The sequence below is a fragment of the Macrotis lagotis genome, chromosome 1, assembly GCF_037893015.1.
Source record: "Macrotis lagotis isolate mMagLag1 chromosome 1, bilby.v1.9.chrom.fasta, whole genome shotgun sequence".
NCBI lineage: Eukaryota > Metazoa > Chordata > Mammalia > Peramelemorphia > Peramelidae > Macrotis > Macrotis lagotis.
Window position 1 is genome coordinate 131201270 of NC_133658.1, and position 21254 is coordinate 131222523.

General features: G+C 37.0%; 1 protein-coding gene and 1 long non-coding RNA gene across 9 annotated transcripts in view; one reads left to right on the forward strand and one right to left on the reverse strand.

Annotated features, from left to right (window-relative positions):
• The window catches only part of ADD2 (adducin 2), a 167037-nt gene that overhangs the window by 72505 nt on the left and 73278 nt on the right, over window positions 1-21254 (reverse strand). For 3 of the 5 annotated variants that reach the window (XM_074208383.1, XM_074208409.1, XM_074208415.1), the window contains exon 1: window positions 1893-2009. The exons of 1 other annotated variant lie outside the window; for it this stretch is intronic. The gene's annotated coding sequence lies outside the window, so the exon portion shown is untranslated. Of the gene's footprint in view, window positions 1-1866; window positions 2010-21254 lie in introns of those variants that run through there. One more of the 5 variants, XM_074208390.1, reaches the window with a different exon arrangement.
• LOC141503228 (uncharacterized) overlaps window positions 1-21254 on the forward strand; it is a 70917-nt gene that overhangs the window by 15796 nt on the left and 33867 nt on the right. For 2 of the 4 annotated variants that reach the window (XR_012472791.1, XR_012472788.1), the window contains exons 2-3: window positions 5983-6064; window positions 9641-10453. This is a non-coding gene — a long non-coding RNA (uncharacterized LOC141503228). Of the gene's footprint in view, window positions 1-5982; window positions 6065-9640; window positions 10454-21254 lie in introns of those variants that run through there. The other 2 variants (XR_012472789.1, XR_012472790.1) reach the window with 1 other exon arrangement.

Below are 21254 nucleotides of genomic sequence, written 5' to 3' on the forward strand. Positions count from 1 at the left end.
TTTATTGTTAACTTAAAAAGAAAGAAATGAAACTTTCATTAATATTCCTAATATTTAATATTTAGACTGACTCTGGCCCTACTCTTGCCTGGTTCATATTCATATGGTCACAATTCACATGCAACATATGATGCATCCTGAGGAAAGAATGGGAATTCCATGTAAAAAGTTTTACTGTAACATCCCTACTGATAGATTTTCTTTTAGTGTCTTATGACATATTTCAGTGTTTCTGGGTAAGTGAATCAATAGATTACAATATTTACTTTTAGGTAAACACAAAATAGACTTCTTGCAAAGAAACTAAGAATTGAAGATGATACTAATATGTGAGTGCAAGTGAACAATGAGAATATAATAGCACTGAAACTTCTACTCTTAGCAGAAACCCATAAGTTGTATTATAAGGGAGAAATAATTATGACCTGATTATATCTGATGAAGTCAGATAAAAAGTTCAAAATTATAAAGATTATTTGAAATATTGATTCATTTGTGATGAATCTCTCCCATGTATATATTGTGCTTTAAGATATTATTTAATGATAGTATGAAACTTTCATAATTAGCAAGATTTTTTATTTATTATAACTCATATCTGCACACTTTTAAAAAGTTAGAAACAGAATTTTCTAAACTACTTTTAAATTTCTAAGGTACTTCCAAGTTAGTTTGGGCAGGCTTCTGTAGAGTTATAGAGCCTTTGATTTGAGGTAGAAGGGACCTTTGGAGATCATGTATTCAATTACTAATTTAGATAAGAAAACAGCCCAGAGAGGTTAAGTCATTTACCCAAGGAAACACAGATAATAAGTAACAAAAAAAATCAGAATTCAAATCCACATCCTTTGATTCCAAATCCTGTACTCTTTCCTTAATAATCATGATGTCTCCTGTTGTGGTTGAGGGATAATGGATATGTCTGGAAGCCATTTCCCCCCCTCAAGGGAAAATATATGACAACTCTTTCTTATGCAACTTCATATAGGCTTCTCTGAATATCTCCAACTAGTAGGTCACACACTCCTGTAGACTTCTTATTGACCTCTTTCCTAAAATGACTTAGTCACAACTGGATGCAAGACTCCATGTGTATTCTGAGGACAAAATACCAAAGCATTATCATTTCCCTCCTTCTGAACACTCTGCTTCTGTTAATGCAGACTTAAGTTCCATTCATTTTAAAGTTTAATAATAATAATAATAGAGGACTTAAAAGTTTGCAAAGCACTTTCCATATTTTATCTCATTTGATCCTCACAACAACACTATGAGGGGAGGTGCTGTAGTTATAATTCATCTTTACAGAAGAGGAGAAGTTCAGTTGCCCAAGATCACATAGCTAGTAAAGGGCTAAGATAGAATTTGAACTTAGGTTTTCCTGACCCCATTTCATGATCCATTGCACTCCTCAGCTGTCTCACAAGCTTTTATAGCTTGAAAGAAATACAAAAATTATCTAGTCTAACTCCCTTCTATAGATAAGGAGATGAAGACTCAGACAAGTTAAGTGACTTGCTCAGGATCATAAAGCTATTATTTCCATCCATTTCCTGATTCTACATCCACTATTCATGCCCTGTATGATTCCTGCTTCATTATGAGTCTGTGATGCCCCAGGGTCTTGGGTATCAGTCATATTCCAACATATGCCAACACTTTGACTTCTGAAGTTATTTGACTACATAACTTATCAAATTCATGTGCTACTAAAATCTGTGTAACTTCCTTGGGGGAACTCATCCCTGATTCCCAGCCCTCCAGTCCAGAGAAGCTAGTTGTTCTGATGCCACACATCTTCCAAGCTCCCAGACCACCTCTATGGCCAGACAGGGGAAGTTCCTAGAGCTTGGGATCCCAACCCACCTACTTCAAGTCAAACGCCAACCAACCTCTTAGAAATCCAGGGTCCCATAACCGCAGAAGAGGGGCTGTCACAGACCACTGGGCTTCAGAAGGTGGAAAGATTGAGGACTGTAGTGCCCTCTCTTCCCACACTTTGTAAAATAAGCAAGTTTTACAGCAACTCAATTGCACCCTGGTGTTCTGATTAGATAAACAGAAACCACACTGTCCTCCTCCCATCATGGAGCATGGGATGGGGGTGGGGGGATGAATTTGACTCATGTCATCTTGTGCTTGGCTAGAGTTATCTAAACCTTTGCCTGCTGTAGTTTTATTAGTACAACTTCCTCTCCAGTCTTGACATAGATATGCACAGAAAGGGCTAAGAGGTTGCTAGTAATTAGTGTTTTTAGGGACCTTGGAATTTATCTAATCTAACCTCACTCCACTCCCATCTTACAGGTGGAGAAACAGAGCTAGAATGATAATAGGTCTTAAGCCAGTATTCAAGCCCAGAACCACATTGCCCATTGTACCAAATGGGCCCAAATTTAATGAGGGCTTTTAACTGTGTGTGTGTGTGTGTGTGTGTGTGTGTGTGTGTGTGTGTTGTGTGTATGTATAGTATTGCAAAGGAAATTGACTATATTTTTAAAAAGCATTTTTTTTTCAAGTTCAAATGCCCCAGGTTAAGAATTCTTTGGTGTTAAAAAAAAATCTTCCTATTTTCTTCTCTTCACAGTAATATACAAGGAGTAAGATAAGTGAATAAATGTACTTTATTACTTTGGTTGGATAGCATTATCTAATCATCCTTTGCCTTTTATAGGAACATTAAGTACATCTTCCTCCCCAGGGCTGACAAAGAGATATATAGATATGACTATAGATAGGCAGAGTATGGCAAATACACAAGATCATATTTTGGGGAAGACTGGGTAGCAAATCCCAGTTTTTCTATGAGGCAACACTCCAACAAACATTCATTAAGCACTAGGCTAATACGTTTTTGGGTAAATCATTTTACCTTTCATTGGACACTGGTTTCCTCATCATTGAAATGAAAGGGTTGGGTTAGATGTTTCTAAGATCCCTTCTGGCTCTGATGAGTCCTGTGATCTCTTTAATTCAAAAGATATCTTTATATTCTGATACCTGATCATTCAAGGAGTGCTCATTCTACTTATTATTTTCCTAAACAGAGTGTCTATTATCCAGTACTTCGCTAGTCATACTCAATGGATGATTTAACTAAGATCTAAGGCCATTTAGTTCCAGCTCCTCATTTTACAGATGAGGAAACTGAGACTCAGGGGAGGTTAAGTGACTTGCCCAAGATTGTGCATGTTGCAAGCATGTGAGATAGTGTTTGAACCTAGATCTTATGACTTCAGAGGTAGTACATTTCCTAATTATTATTTATATATGAAAAAGGGCTGACAATAATCCATATGTTACAGATTACAGAGGTCAAGCAGCAGAAGGGCAAACTTGGGTTATTTATTAACTAGATCTTAGGGATATACTTATATTTTTATTCCAAATTGATTAATTTGGGGGTTCTTAGAGGAAGGTGAGTAGGGGGAGGGAAGAGGATCATTGACTAGAAATAATAACATAGGGGCAGCTAGGTGGTGCAGTGGCTAGAGCACCAGCCCTGGAGTCAGGAGTACTGAGTTCAAATGCGACCTCAGACAATTATTACCTAGCTGTGTTGTCTTGGGCAAGCCACTTAACCCCATTGCCTTGCCAAAAAAACCTTAAAAAAAAGAAATAATAATAACAATTGCAATAATAGCAGTAGAAGGATGAGAAGGTCACATTTCTATAGGATTTTAAGATTTATTAAGTTTTTTTTCCTGACAACCTCATAATAATTTTTATTATTCCCATTTTATGGATGAGAAAGATAAAGCTCTGAAAGGGTAAGTGTTTTTCCTGGATCACACAGCTAGCAAAAATCATTTAGGGTAATAAAAATATTTAAGACTGGAATTTCTCAATTATAAACATTTTAAGATTTCAAATTAAAATTACATAAATTAAAATTGATTAATTTAAAGATTAATTTAAAATTATAAAAATTTCATCATATTTAAAATTACATTTCATCTTTTTCTTGTCTAAGATACTTTATAACATTAGAGAAAAGCAGTGTGCTCACATTTTTATAGCCCTTTATGATATGTAAAACCCATCATCACATTATCTTATTCAGTCCTCATTGTATATGAATTGTTATTTCCACATCTTTGTGTATCTGTGTGTATGTCTGGGGAAGGGGGATATGTACCCAACATCAACAGCCCAATTTGTCAGGCTCTAAATGTCACTTTTTCATTTACATTCTTTCTATCTTCTAGCACTTATTGAGAACTGACTAATAGTACTCCATCCCTAGCTATCCATTCTACTAGTTGATTGCACTTTTACTCATATTCCCAACTCACTGATCAAAGAGGGGAAGTCAACACTCCTTGCTCCCCATTGCCACTGGTAGACTTTCCTTCTACCACCCTCATTCAACAATCTCTACTTCTCTGAGGTTCACACAATTCAAATTTGTCTTACTATCTAGATCCTGGTGGTTACTAACTTCGAGGGCATTCTTTTTCTTTCCTTAATGAGTTTAGTGGTAGCTCTGAGTCTTGCACCATAACTCTTCTCCTCATACTGGGGGACTTCATCATGCATAGTGATGCTCCCTCAAATACCCTAATCTTCTAGTTCTTCAAACTCAGTTTTCATGACCTACTTCTTCATTCTGTTTCAGTCACACAATAAAGAAGGTTGTATCCTCCCTTGATCTTGCTATCACTCACAGATGTTCTGTTTCCAAGTTCCTAAATTCCAAAATTTCTTAAACTGATCATAATCTCTTATCACTGCATTTTCCCCCAGGACCTCATCTTTGTTCTTTTATTTTACTAATAGTCTTTCCTTTCCCCAGTTCTTTTGCAGGCCATCATCTCTCTCTATTGGCTACAATCTCTTTCCTTCCCTATCTCAATGTTTGGGGAATCAGTTCAATTCTACATTATCCTCTATACTTGTAGGGTAGCTAGATGGGAGAGTGGGTAGAAAGTCATCCCTGAAGTTAGGAGTGCTTGAGTTCAAACCCAGTCCCAGACACTGACTAGCTGTATTTAACTCTGATTGCCTCATATCCAGGGCCATCTCCAGTCATCCTGATACAGATCTGGCCCCTGGACCCAGATGGCTCCAGAGGAGAAAATGAGGCTGGTGACTTAGCACAGAATCCCCTCACTCAAATCCAATTCACGTGCTTATCATGACATCAACTCCCTGATGTCATGGTCTTCTTTGAGAATGAAGGGCAAACATCAATTATCACACTAACTTGAATATTCAGATTCAGATTGGCTCCTTATCCTATTAAAGGTTATACCTCTCCAAACCTCTGCTTGGATTTATTCCTACCATCTGTCTCTTTTACTTCTATATACATGCTGATGAATGCTCCTGAGACTGAGGAAATCACAAAACAACGCTAAACTGAGTCCACTACAAATTTATGTTACATCATCTCAACTAGGCCCTCACTACATAAAGGCAAACTCTTTTCATGTTCCTAATGAGTTTGTTATCCCATTCACTACAGTGACTGTTCTAAACATTCTCATCTCTCTTCTACTTCCCTACTCTGACATCACCTTCACCCTCTCAACTTAAGAACTCAGTTCATATTTCACTCAAATAAATTGAAACCATTTACTGAAAGCTCCATTTTTTTCTTCTCTTATCTCATGTTCCTTAGACATCTTCTTCCACTAAGTCCTCCCTTAACTCCATTCACAAGAAATGATAGCCAAGGCAAACCTTTCAACGTGTATTCTTGATTTCATCCCTACCCATCTTTTTTCAACAGAATGTACCAGCCATCACCACCACTCTCTAATCTCCAATCTCTCCTTAACATACCTTCTATCTACCATCCCATACAAGAGAAACATTTAAATGAAGGTTTCTGTGTTTCCTCTTCTCCTCCTCCTCTCCTTCTGCTTTCTGGCTTCCTTCATTTGGAGCTGATCTCTTACAAAGTTATCAGTGATCTCTTGACTGACAAATCTCCTGATTGTTCTTTCTCATTTCTCTTTCTTCTTGATCTCTCTGCAGCATTTGTCATTTCTGTGGCATAGTGGTTGGAATATTGGGCCTGAAATCAAGAAAGCATGAGTTCCTCACTGTGTCACCTTGGGTAAGTAACTTACCCTCTGTTTGTTCCAATTTCTTCAATTGTAAAGGGTGGCTATTACTGCACCTATTTTACAGGGTTGTTGTTATCAGGATCAAATGAGATATTTATAAAAATTCAGCCCATAGTAGGTACAATATTAATGATTATTCCTTTTCCTTCTCTCTCCTACATGAATCTGTGCTTTCCTAGTTCTCTTCCTACTTAGATGAAGATTCTGTCTCAGTATTCTTTGCTAGATTTTCATCCAGGTAACAGCCACTAACCATAGATGCTTTCCAAGGGATTATCATATTTCTCTTCTCCATCTTTACTGTTTTACTTGTGGATCCTATCAACTCCTATGAGTTCAATCACAGTCTCTATGCAGAAAATTCAAAATTATATCACATAAATTTCTAGCCAAGCAACTTAAACATAAAGTGATGGCGGTAAGAGGTTGGACCTTGAAGGCTAGACTCACATTTCATCTTTTTAATCAACAGATATAAAGGATAAAATTTCTTTTAACCTATACCAAAGTCTCCCTTCACTTCTTCCTTCACCTACCATCTGTCTGATGAAGTACTCATGTGAATGAGCTTCCAAAGCAATACAACTCTTTAAAAGTATCAATCTTGTCACAGTTGACTATAAAAGTATCAATCTTGTCACAGTTGACTATTAAACAATCATTGGATAAAGGACAACATATGTACCTGGTTTTGCAGACAAGAGTAAAATGTCCTGTAATTTATATATCTGAAAAAAATCAGCCACTGATTTGTGAAAGAATTATTAAGTGCTGACTGTTTGTAGAGCACCATACTATACACTTCAGGAAATCTAAGTTTTGACAAGAGATGGTCTCTGCCTTTATGAAGCTTATAGGCTAATAGGGTAATGAACAGCTCTCAAATCCCTCAATGAGTTGGGGGATGGCTACCCCAAGCATTTGCTGACTTCCCCCAGCAGATTGGGCAGAGGAAAACAAGCCAAGAAGGTGGCTAAAGCAGGCACTGTGGAGGACTTAGAGATTGGTCCACTGCACACTGAGATATTGCTAGTAACCCTAACTTTTGTCTTGTCATTGGACTTCAATAACTTTGGAAGAGAGAGTGAAGCTAGTGACTTTGTGCAGCTCTGCCTCACTTAAATCCAGTTCACTCATGAGTCAAGACATCATGCATGATGTTTTTGGTCTTTTTCCAAAAAGAAGGAAGAACAGCAACAATCCAGTAAGGGAATAAGGCAAACAGAGATTACTTTAATATACAATATTACATGGTACATTCATTATAAAGGATATATAACAAAGTATGTGGAGGGGGATAAAGTGTAAGAAGACTGAAAAATATGAAGGAGTCAGGTTGTGAAGGGCTTTAAATGCCAAAGAGTATTTTATATTTATTCCAGAGGGTTATAGGGGGTCACTGGAATTTATTGAAGTAGAGAGGATGGCATGGTCAGAGTTGTACTTAGCAAAATCACTTTAGCAGTTCAATGGACAATGGATTGGAATGGAGAGAGATTGGTGGCAGGGATAGAAAGCAATAAGTTATTGAAGAAGTCTAGATGAGGCCCATTGAGGGACTACACGAGGATGATGACTGTGCCAGAGGAAAGAAAGAGAAATAGATACTGGGTTCTCTGGGGCAGAAATGACAAGATTTGTTTAATAGATTGAATATGTAGGATAATAGGAGTTGAGGATGAAACCAGGGTTTCATGAAACCAGATGACATCAAGTATTGCCTTGACAGTTGTAACAAAGTTGGGAAGAGAGAAGGGTTTATGGAAAAATATAATGAATTCAGTTTTGGACATTTTGAATTTGAGATGTCCAAGAGGTCATTGGTTATGTGGGACTTATTTGGAGAGAGAGACTAGTTCTCGGTATTCAAACACATTGATGACCAATAAATGTTTGTTGGATAATTGTGTGGCTACTGCTGAATAAACTATGCATATATATTTTGCTAGATGTTTCTTCTTTTCTTGGGGCTTGGGTACAAGGTAGGGTACATACAAGGTTGGGGAAAGGTATGGGAAACAGCTTCTTGGAAGGGCAGGGTCTGAAGACAAATTTCTCCTTCATTGGATTTTGTCTATACAACTGTAAGGGTGTGGAGTTGAGATAGTGAACTTTGAGTCTTAGTGCAGACATTAGGATAAAACCTTATCTGGAGCTGCACATATTTGTAAAAAAATATGAAAAAAACCCCTCTCCTCCTTAGAAAATGATCCCTGTGCATGATCTTGGTGCCACAAGTCAACCAGTAAGTATGTTTTCAAACCTAAGATCAATAATGACTTTCCCATATTTGTATCACTGACTTTTTGAATTCTCTGCAGCAATTTAAAAAAATTAAATCACTATCTCCCTTTGTACAACTATATTTTAGAGCTACTTCCCCTTGTCAGTTGATGTTTGTCCAGGAAATACCAGTTATTGTTAAATTAATAAAGATAGACTTAGGAAGAAAAATTAGTTGCTATATTTCTAAAACACTTTAAGGACAAATATGAAGAATTTGGTAATTATCTGTCTCATTTCTCCAGCAATAGAGGTAGTTAGATAAATACTATAGAGAGTGCTTTACTTAGAGTAAGAAAGATCCTTGAGTCTGGCCTTAAATGTCTACAGGGTTATCCAGAGTCATCTCCAGTGGTTCTGATCCATATCTGGCCACTGGACTCAGATGAGTCTGGAGGAGAAAGTGAGATTGGTGACTTAGCACAGCACCCCCCCCACTCAAATTCAGTTCATGTGCTTGTCATAGCATCACTTCCCTGATGTCATGGTTGTCTTTGAAAATGAAGGACAAACATTATTATTACACATATCATTGGTCCTATTTTTATTGACTGTAGGATTATAAATTTAAAAGAACCCATAAAGACTATTCAACCCCAATTCTCATTCAGCAGAGGAGGAAACAGGGAATCAGAGGCCAAAGCGACTGACCCTAAGTCAAGCACTAAGTAACAGAGGCAGAATTTGAACTCATATCCTCACTATATTAAATGCAGAAATTGAAGGCAGGATCTTCTGATTTCAATTTTGGTGCTCTTTGCATCTCACCATATGGCTTAACATTCTCTCCATGTAGGGTAACTGAGCTCTGGTTGGAGAAGAATTCTATGCTTAGGTCTACTATTGACTGACTGGGTAATATTGGTTTAAGTCCTTTCCTTCTATGAATCTCATTTCTTCCTTGGTATACATTGCTTTCCAAAAGCAATGCTACTATTTACTTTATTACTGTGCTCTAAATAAAAGATTTAATAGAGGAGAAAGACCTGTGGACTAGGAATTAAATGGTTTACTTTGGTTCCACTCAGCATACAAAGTCTCTTATAGACTTTTTTGCAAAGATGAGAACCCAGAACCCTTCCAAGCTTCCTGAAGGCTAGGACTATTCATTCTTGTCTTTGCATTTCTAAAATGAACAATTTATAACATATTTACAAACAAGGGATTGTGCAGGATAAGTAGCACAAAGGCTATCATAAGGACAATGTATAACTGGAAAACAAGATGGGCATTTCCTATAATGACATAAAGATTACAGAGGTATTATTATTTTCATTTTACAGAGAATATGAAGTACACAAGAGGAATTAACTTGTTCAACATCAATAAAAGTAAAGTTGAGACTTAAGCCCAAATCATCTGACTTCAGGTCCAGTGAAGTAAGTGTCTTTTCCTCTACTTTGGATGCTACTGAACATCCTTGCATGATAAACACCCAGGCCAGAACATGTCTTGGGGATACTGGGAAATGGAGGATGGGTCCCTCTTACTTGAGCCTCAGTAACATCAATACAACAAAACAAGGAAGAGCCATGGATCCAGCTATAGTAGAAGGATGTCATCTTAATCAAAGTGAACTGTAAAACAAACTCCCATTTCACCTTCACTGATATAGTGATACTCTGCTCTGCTGAGCAATTTGAGATCACTGCTCTAAATTCCATTCTATCATTTACTTTATCCTCTTGAGTCCAAGGCTTCTGATTTTCTCTTTCTGAATTTATTTTAGATGAAATTTTAGTCTTCAGAAGGGATCTTCTCTTGGACCATGGTTATCACCTTTAATTATCAAGCATGTTTTCCTTAGGGTACCAGATACCACTTTTCTTGTAACTACCGTTCTGGTTGAGATATCAGGGTTTTCGTTGTTTGGTGAAATGAAATAATCATAATGATTAAGTCATAAACACACTGGATTTAGACTGAGTCATTGTATCCTTGGGGAATTAATGTAATAAAACAACCAAGTCTATCACTAATGGTACAGCTTACATTAGCTAAGTGTATTCCCTCAGGCTTGATGCCGAGTTGAGTGTTACCAATCTGTGGAGGAAAGGAAGCCAGACATCATATTAACAGGCAACAAAAATTTAATCTTAAACCCCAAAGTATCAGAAGAGGCAGATTTTGGATAGATTTTTAAAAACTAGATGCAGACTATTAAAAAGACTCAAATTAACTACAAAGGACCTATGAGGGAAAATGCTATCTGCATCCAGAGAAAGAAGTGAAAAATAGAAGTATGTATAGAATGATTTTAATATATGTGTATATGTGTCTAATGGTAGTCATCTCTGGGTTAAAAGGGAAAAGGGAAAAAAAGAAAGTTGCGAAAGGAATAGCAAGTTGTACATAGCAGATTTGCAGTTTCATGTGCAATCATCATTTTTTTTCTTATTCTACTATGTTATGGAAATGCTTGTTTTATTTCTTAAGTTCAGAATTTTAAAAAATGGATATAATGTTTGGACTTGTGCAACAACAGGCCAGGGTTGGTCAAGTAGAGCCAAGGATATTCTGTTGAAAACTTAACAACCATGAATGTAATCTACCTTATTAAGATTTTCTCCATTGTCTTTTTAAGTTTGAACAATACACTAAAGAACAATACATCAATCCTTGGCAAATTGGAATTTGCCAATTTCTTTTTTTAAATTAGGTTTTTGCAAGGCAATGGGGTTAAGTGGCTTGCCCAAGGCCACACAGCTAGGTAATTATTAAGTGTCTGAGGTCGGATTAGAACTCAGGTACTCCTGACTCCAGGGCCGGTGCTCTATCCACTGTGCCACCTAGCCACTGGGAATTTGCCAATTTCTGAGGTGTAAATATTCACACTGAAAATTTAACAATTGGCTTTGCAGGTTAAACATGGCTCCAACACTCCCCAGCACTACTATTAATAGTAATAAACTTGTTTATTGCCTTGTGTTCAAAATCTCATATTACAAGTATAGGAGGAGACAGACAGTCTTGTTCTAGTGGATTATAAGTTCAAGATGAGTAAGCTGTTTGATGTGTGTTAGTCAAAGTAACTTATGTGACGTTGGGCTCCTTGGTAATCCAAAGAGGCAGAACTTCTAGGACTCAGAGATGAGGGCTTCTCTGTTGTTTTCTTTTGTCAATACCAACTGTATTCAGCTCTCCAGAAATCTTCAGGAGGGTGCTGGAGAGCATCCATTAAAATGGTGACTCTAATGATGAGGAGTCTTGAGTCTACATTAAGCAATAAGAATTGGTATTTCCTGCAAATTAAAGCATCTCTGAGGTACCACTTCACACCTGTCAGATTGGCCAATATGACCAGAAAGGGCAATGGTCAATGTTGGAAGGGATGTGGGACATCTGGGACACTAATACATTGTTGATGGAATTGTGAACTTATCCAGTCTTTCTGGAAAGCAGTTTGGAATTATGCCCAAAGGACAATAAAAATGTGCATACCCTTTGATCCAGCAATACCACTACTGGGTCTAAACCCAGAAGAGAGGTCATGAAAAAGGGTTAAAAACATCATTTGTACAAAAATTTTCATAGCATCTATGTTTGCTGTGGCAAAGAATTGGAAATCAAGTGAATGTCCATCAATTGGATGGCTGAACAAATTGTGGTATATATACATTATGGAACACTATTGTTCTATTAGAAACCAGGAAGGATGGAAATTCAGAGAAGCCTGGAAAGACTTGCTTGAACTGATGCTGAGTGAGATGAGCAGAACCAGAAGAACATTGTACATCATAACAGCAACATGTAGTTGATGATCAACCCCAATGAACATGCTCATTTCATCAGTTCAATAATCAGGGACAATTTTATGGTATCTGAAACGGAGAATACCTATTCAAAGAAAGAACTGTATAGTTTAAACAAAGGCCAAAGACTATTATTACCTTCAATTAAAAATTTTTTTTCTTATGTACGATATAAAAAAAAAGAATTAGTATTTCCATAATGTTAAAAGGTTTGCAAAAGGCTTGCCATGTTATCTCATTTCATCTTTCCAACAACCCTATGAGGAAGGTGCCCATTTTATAGGTGATAAAGCTGAGGCTGACAGAGATAAAATGATGAATACATGGTCAAAAAAACCTTGTGTTTATATGGGGTAAGATTTAAATTGAAGTTCCTTCCTGATTTCATATCTAATCCTCTAAACAATGTATCACTCACTTAGCTACCTAGTAGCAGTATACCATCCAGTTGTGAGGATTATTTGAATCAAAGGGTGATGTTTATCTCAGAGAAGAGAAGACTCAGGGAAGACAAAATATCATATGGGAAAAGGATTAGACTTATTCTAGTTTGCCTTGAAATGTTGGCAATGATCAGCAGGTGAGAGTTGCAGAAGTAATCATGAGTTAACTATCAGGAAAATCTTCCTAATAATTATATCTCTCCAAAAGGGATATGGTCTGCCTCAGAAAGTAATGGGTTCTGCCTCACCAGAGGTCTTCAGAGGCTGGATAAGCATTGTTATGTGGTGCAAGGGACAGAGAACTGGACCTGTAATTAGGAAGGTTGCAAGTCAAACATAATCTCATATACTTCTTAGGTTTGTCACTTCATTGCTCTGTCTCAATATACTTGACTGTAAAAAAAAATGGGTATGGCTATGGCTTGCAGCAGGTGATTAATAAATTCTGGTTCCCTTTCTCCCTTCCTTTTCTGGTATGGATTAGACTTGATGGTCACTGAAGTCCTTTCCAATGATAAAATTCAATGTTTCCCTAATCCAGGTTCATGTGTCTCCTATTGCAAAATCCAGAGTCTCTGACCAAGCAGAATTCACACAAATGGTCAATTGAAGAAGAGATCCTAGATACTGTAGCAGTAAAGTTTCATGGGGTCCATGATTCTACCAAAAAAACCTAAACATACCTATAAGAATCACTTAAATTCTCCATTCTGCAAATAACCTTGGGTAGTAGTCCCAGACTGAGAAAGATTTCAGTTCAAATCAACCTCAGATACTAGCTGTGCATCACTGATTTAGTCACTTAACCTTTGATTACTTCAATTTTCTCAACTATAAAATGGAGATAATGGTAGCACCTACCTCCCAGGATTGTTGTCAGATCAAAGGAGATCATTATTGTAAACTGTTTAGCCTGTTACAGAGCAAGCATTATGCAAACTTCAGTTATTAGCAATTATTGTTATATTAGTTAACTGGAAAAGGGATGTGAAGTAGGAAAGACAGGAAAAATGATTAGCTTACTCATGCCAGACTTCACCCTAACCCAGATTGAGATAGCTAACTGGCTTCTTTTTTTTCCAGTCATAAAAAAACAAGAATAATTTACTTAAAATAATAAGCATACTGTTATCAAAGAAATACATGGGACAGCTAGGTGGCCCAGTGGATAGAGCATAGGCCCTGGATTCAAATGTGACCTCAGACACTTAATAATACTTAGCTGTGTGGTCTTGGGCAAATCACTTGACCCCATTGCCTTAAATAAAAAGAAAAATTTTTAAAAAGAAGAAATACATTATAGTCAAATCCCTAACTCTTGCAGCCAAAGTAATTAATCTTTTCTTCTTCCAGTCAGACCCAGGGATGAAAAGTCTAACCTGTTTCAGAGCAGGGTTGGTGACTAAGGAGTTGAATAGTAGCTGCAGCACCATTCAAAGTTATTGCCCCCTTAATCCCTTTGTTTCACAACTATAGACTGGGGTCAGTGAACAGTTGCTGATCAGTCATGCTTGGTAGGAGCAAAAAGCACAGTCATTCTTTGGATTTTATTATGGATGACTCTACCCACAAGGGAGACTTTTTGAAAGAATTTTCTTTTGTTATTTAAGGCAATGGGGTTAAATGACTTGCCCAAGGTCACACAGCTAGGCAATTATTGTCTGAGGTCAGATCTGAAATCAAATTCTCCTGACTCCAGGGCCAGTGCTCTATCTACTATGCAACATCACTTAGCTGCCCCCACAAGGGAGACTCTTTTAACAGTTCAACTCTAAAACATAGCAATATATCTTCACTGTGTCTCTTCCTGTTGATAGTTGAAGATATATTTCTCAGTTTCTTCTCTCATGTTAAACATATACATGCATATACAAACAAAAACAGAATGCATTCCTCCCTCAAGTCCCTATCCAATCCCATTCTTTCTCCACTCAGCTAGCAAAGTGATCTTCCTTAAGTCTGACTATGCCAATCCCCTGCTCCAATTTAATAAATTCTGATGATTCCTTTCTGTTTCTCAGATCATATATTAAATACTCTCTTTGGCATTTAAAACCCTTCACAAACCTTCCCACCTTTCCAATCTTCTTATCCTTCAGTCCCCTACTCAATTGACACTGACCTTGCTGTTCCTGAACAATATACTTTATCTGCCAACTCTGTGTATTTCAAAAACCGTTTCTCATACCTGGAGTTTCTCCCTTTTCACCTTTACTTCCTTACTTCTTTTTTTTAGTTTTAACTAATATCCCACCTTAAACACAAATTCTTTCCCAATCCCCTTTAATTCTACTTCCTTTGTTGAGAATATTTCCACTTTATCATATGTTATGATAAGGTTATATTTATATATATGTAATATATAATACATATATAATACACATACACACAGAAATATATATATATATATATATATATATATATATATATATCTTTTATATACATAGCTATATGCATGTTTTCTCCCCTATTAGTTGGTAAGCTCCTTGAAAGCAGGCACTATTTTTACATTTCTTTGTATCTTCAGTGTTTAGCATTGGGCCTTATACTTAGTGGGTGCTTAATTAATGCATGTTAACTTAATACATAGTTATAAGACTGACTAATATGAACTACAATAGAAAGGGGCTGTACAACAGGAAACAATTTATAATACATTATTAGACCCAAAGATTCTATCATCTGGAAGGTAAATAACAAGTCCTCCACTAAGACATAGTTTTCACCTTTATAAAATAAGTGATTTGAACTAGAGGATCTGAAAGGTCTTTTCTAGGTCTAAATCCTCTGACCTAAGTAGGAAACTATTCTAGGGCCAGTGCCATTGAAAAAAATTTGCTTCTCTGTCTGATAACTGAAGAATGCATTCAAATCTTTTATTTACCTTCAGAGGCTCTCTCTCCCTGGGACCTAATCCATGGTTCTGAATTGAACTACTGATTAATACTAGGTTACATGGAAAGCCAGAGTTGGCAACCAGTGGCACACAGACTCCCCTGAAGTTTTTAAAGTACATACCTGGGGTCCTTTATCCAAAATAAATGAATGATTTTGTACCTGTGTATTGATTCACCTCATTGAAACACAAAAACACCACATGCCACAATGAATTTCTGGCTATGGATATTGGTAGAGTTTAGTCCTAGATTTCTTCAGCTTCCCTGTCTTCTGTCCAAAGAACAGTACTTTCCCTCTTTATTCAGTATCCCATTTGGCAACTGTTCCCTAGTGTCCAGGGCTTTCTGCTGTTAGTCTTCTCTACTTCTTCTTGGAGACATTTAGGTGGAGCAGCAGAAAAATATACTAAACTTGGAGTCCTGAAGACCTGAGTTAAAGTCAAACCTCAGATACTTCCTAGCTGTGTGACTATGAGCAAGTCTGTAATAACCACACCTCTCATAAGATTGTTGTGAGGATCAAATGAGATAATATTTATAAAGTGCTTAGCATATAGTCATTGTTTGATAAATAATTATTCCCTCCCTTCTTTTTCTTCCATGCTTTATCCCCTTGGTGGACTGCTTCTACCACTTTATCCCCCTTGATATAGATTATTGCTACTTTCTAAGGTGAATGTTAGCTAAATGGAAAAGCTCACTGAATTTGTACTCTAAATTAAGAGAGGCTTCGTGAACTTTGGGGAATATTTTTCTCCAGTTGCTAAACCACCCAAATCCATAATAACAAATATCATGAGATTTAGAGCTAGAAGACGCTTTATGGATTATCTGATCTTACCTCCAAATTTTATAGATCAGAAAACTGAGACTGAGAGATACAGTGACTTGCCCAAAGTCACATAGTCAATGGCAGAGCTAAGACTAACTATCAGATCTCCTACTCCTTGGCTGCTATATGTTTTAGGAGACATTTAAAGTAAGGTAAGCAGGCAGGCAGCTAGACCCCATGTGCCTACTCTGTGCTAAAAGATGAAGATACAAAGAAAGGCAAAATCAGTCACTATTTTCAAGGAACTCACAGTCTAATGGTGGAGATTGCATGCAAACAAATTGTACAAAGCTAGAGAAATTGGGATTAGTTTCAGAGAGAAAGCACTAAGATGAACCAGCAATAAGAAAGGCTTCTTTGAGATTTTAATTAGGAGTTGAAAAATGCCAGAGGACAGCAATGAGGAAGGAAAGAATTGCAGCAGGGTAGTCACTGAAAACTTTTGTAGTCAAGAGTTGGAGTGTCTTGTGCATGGAATCTCAAGATTCTGTGTCCCTAGATTGCAGAGTATGTACCTCCACATATTCTATTTGGGTAAGATGTAAGTACACTACAAAAGTGAAAAATGGATCAAGATATGAAGAGCTTTAAGGATTTGATTTTTGCTCTTAGAGGTTAAACAGGATAATAGGTAATATTGGAAATCAGATATAGTGGTTACTTATTAATAATTGTCAATAATTGTCAATAGTATATTTATTGCTGAAAAGAAGGGTGTTTGAAACTTCAATAATCCTTTCCCTTTCTTCCTAGGTTGCTACATGTTTGTGGGAGGTAGATTTGTACTTCAGTAGAATATAAGATGTCTGAGGGAATAGTTAGGTGAAGAAGTAGATAGAGTACTGAATCTGGAATCAGGAAGACTTATGTTCATGAGTTCAGATTCAGCCTCAGACATTTAGTAAATCGCTTAACCATGTTAAGCCTCAGTTTTCTCATCTGTAAAATGAATTAGAGAAAGAGATGGCAAATTACTCCAGTATCTTTGCCAAGAAAACACCAAAAGAGGTTGCAAAGAGTCAGACATGATTGAAATGACTGAACTACGAACAACAAGCTCTTAGAGATCAGAGAACTTTTTATTTTTGTCTTTGTATATACAGTTCTTGGTGGCAGTAGACACTTAATACATATTTGTTGAATTGAATTGGATAAGCACATTGTGGTGTGAGCTTTCCAAATGGATGCAGGAAAAAAGTTAAAATATGAAGACAGAATTAGAGGACAGGAAAGAAAATGGCATATTATAACCTTAAGCTGCCAGGGAATTTAGAGACTGCCATTTCTCCTCTTTTCCTGAGCTTAGACATTGAGTATTGATATAGTTGTGCCGTCATTGCTCCTTGTGATGCTTGGCTGGTAGATTTGATGAAATTTATGACCTATGAGATCCTAAGCAGACCTCATCTCCCTCATGGGAGCAATGTTCCTGTGCAGTACATCAAGGGTTGGCAAAGTATGAAGGTACCAGTGTTCCTGTGGTGATGAGAAAGTACTACTCTTTCCTTACCCATTTTTCCTACATTGAGAGTGGTTCTGTGGTTATAGCTCATCCAAAGGATACTGGATTAGTGATATTCAGGGATTTGAGTGAAAGAGTGTAGGAAAAGGAAGAGAACCCTGATCCCTAGAAGAGATTATGTTGTTGAAGTTTATATTACCTGTATTTTCTGCTACTTAGGAAATTCAAACATAAATCAAGTTTTGCTCTACTATGCTATGACATTCATATAATCTGTTAATAATGGGACCTAAAATAATACTGTTTCCTCTGGTATGGTAGTTGAGCCTCTGTAAAGTTTCTTGAATCTAAGGAGTAATCAGGCAAAAAAAAATTACTAAAGAACTTGTCATAAAAGTTAATAATGATGATAATAATAATAATAACAATAATCTATCTTTCTCTGACTTTTAAAGTTAATAATTCTTTCTTCACAAAATCTCACTAGGTAGTTAGCACAGGTATTCTTATACTTATTTTATAAATGAGGAAATAAGAGCTCAGTGGTTTGGCTAGGATTCCACAGCTAGTAACTGTTAGAGCCAGAACAAGTTAAATATTTCTCAGACCTTGTCTTCTGAAGCTTTGAATAAGCATCAAATTCCTTCTCAGAGGAGTGGGAGGAAAAAAGCACCAACAGGAGCACATTTTGTTGCAAGCACATTTATTTTCTCTTGCAACGTGGGGCACAATAAAATATTGTCTTGACTAGTCAGTGAGGGCACCATAGTCAATGAGCTACTGTACAGGCTGAAAGCCTGTGGACTATCCAAGCAGCCCAGCCAGTGTGGGGAGGATAATGAAACTGTCTTCCCAGTCGGCATGTCAGTCCATGTGTTACAACACAGTCAGACTAGCCATGGTGGATTCCTCAGATACTTCTGAGTGGTGTTCAGCCCTTTGAATTTCTGATAGAAATGGCAGTTGGCCATTGTACCATGGACCAGCTTTGGGAGAATCAACCTAACTCAAGGGAGAAAAGCTAAACTTTTTCAAGCTCATGAAAGAAATTAAACAGATTATCAATTGCAATCATTCCTTGGCATATTTATCTCTGAAGGAAGAAATAAGCTGTTTTTTTCCTTCTTCTCCCCTCTCTCCTTTTACTGATGGAGATATTAAATAGATGAGGTGGATAAATGTAATAGTGTGCATGTGTGTGTGTGCACATGTGTGTGTATGTGTATCTGTGTGTATGTGTAAAATTATTTCCTCAGTAGAAAGATTATCAAAGGAATCACAGAAAATCAGTGCTGGAAGGGTTAGTTCATAGGTGATACATTTTAGCCTTGGGAGGGGACTCTAGAAGTCTTCAAGTCCAGAAGATTTTTACAGAAATGGTGACCCATAGAGGAAAGAGACTTGCTAATAGTTATATATGCATACCTACCATTGTAGGTGGCAAAGCAGCAACTCATGTTTTCTGATTCTAAAAATCTCACAGTCTTTATATACTATTCCCTGCTGCTTCTGAGACCATCTATTCCCACCTTATACCTGAGTTAAGAATCCCCTTTACCTCACCCCAACAGCTGTTAAACCAAGATTTGTTTAAATATCTTCAGAGGGGAAATCTCCTGTTAAGGCAGTAAATTCCTCTATTAATATTATTCTAATTTTTAGGATGTTTTCCTTATATCTAAGCTGAAACATGACTCCCACCCACTGCTCATAGTTTTACCCTTGGAGGTCAAGCAGAACAGGTCTAATCATTCTTTACCTGCCAGTCCTTCAAGTACTTGGAAATAGTCACCATATATCTTCCCCCTTAAGCTATCTTTTCTGGTCTAAATAATCCTCCCCAGCCTCAATTTTTTTTTCTTCAAGAATTAGCTAAGTAGGATGGAGTTGTTTCAAATCTTCTGCTTCTCTTTTTCCTCCCCCTGGTCCAATCTTTGTGACACATGATTTCCAGTCACCTTGTTATTTCAGGCCCCATGGGGTCAGCCTCCGGGATGAGCTTCTTAAAACACCACAGCTAGACCGAATTCAGAAATAGTCCATCCTTGACTTCTAACATATATCTTTGAAGCTAGCAATTTGAATACCAAAAAGGGAAAACAGGACAAACAACCAGAGCAGAGTGTAGGTCTTAAAGCAATACTGACAGTTGACTACCACAAACTGAGCCTATATGGCTATAAATCTGAGGTGAGGTGAGATGAACTGATGCATTACAGGAGAGGCAGTGGAAGGGAAAGAACATTTTTAAAAAGCCATCACCCATTCAAGTATAATGGGGATAAACAAGTTAATCTGATCTATAGGACCCTAGGTCACCTCCACTGGGCCCTACAGACTCTGACTCAGTGGGGAAGGACTTCAGATGTTAACAAGAGGAAGCCATCATCTTAACCACCACTAAACCAGGAAGACCCAACTCCTCTGTAGATTTCAGATGGAAAAATAGTTTCCTATCTCTGTTTGTTCCATCATACATAGATATAGAAGATGCCAGGATAATTCAAAACCAAACTTTGGTCATTTTTTTCCAACTACCAAACCTTTTCCAAGAATTTTAATTAAGTCCCAAGTCCTTTACTATCCTGTACCTTTCTCTTGGTGGTCTGATGATTATTCAATAAATGAGGACTTATTAAGTGACTACATGTGCCAGAAACTTAGAAGCCAAAGAAAATGCTAAATCCAACCTTTGCCCTCAGGGAGCTTATGGCCTACAAGAATGATGATAGAGACAAAATATGTGTTGAAAGAGAAGTAAAGGTCCTAGAATAACTACATGTAGTGCGTGGCTCACAGTAAGTGACTATTATTCTTAGAAGAAATCTTACATTATGAAAGCTGAGGAATAGAGGGCATATCCTTAAAAAAAGAGATTAAAACATTCAAAATCATAGCATTTCAGTGATTATTTAGTTCCCTTTACAAATCAGGGAATTGAGATCCAGGGAGATCAATTAACTAGGAGAAAGATGGAGAAGATCTCTTCTCAAATTGTTAGAAAACACAAAACTGAGGGATGGCTAGCCCACCAAATGATAAGAGTCAGAATCCATAAAAACTTTGCCAGGCTGCAACACTGTACTAAATTGATTAAGAAGGAATATAATAGTCATAAACATAGTCATACATATTGAAAATAGGAATATCTGACCATTTAGCAAGAAAATTAGATGTTTACTGACTGAAGACAATTTTGACCTCTCTCAGCCTCCTTAATGTGATGACTGTCTTCAATCAACTAAACTCTAGAAAATGATAGTGACTCCAGTGAATGTTTTTATTTTTATCTTTATACTATTAATACTTGGGTTTAAAAAATAAGCTTCACACGCACAGCACAGGAGAGGCAAGATTAAATAGCGATTGTTTGGGAAAAAGTTCTGAATTTTTTTTTTTTTAGGTTTTTGCAAGGCAAATGCGGTTAAGTGGCTTGCCCAAGGCCACACAGCTAGGTAATTATTAAGTGTCTGAGACCAGATTTGAACCCAGGTATTCCTGACTCCAAGGC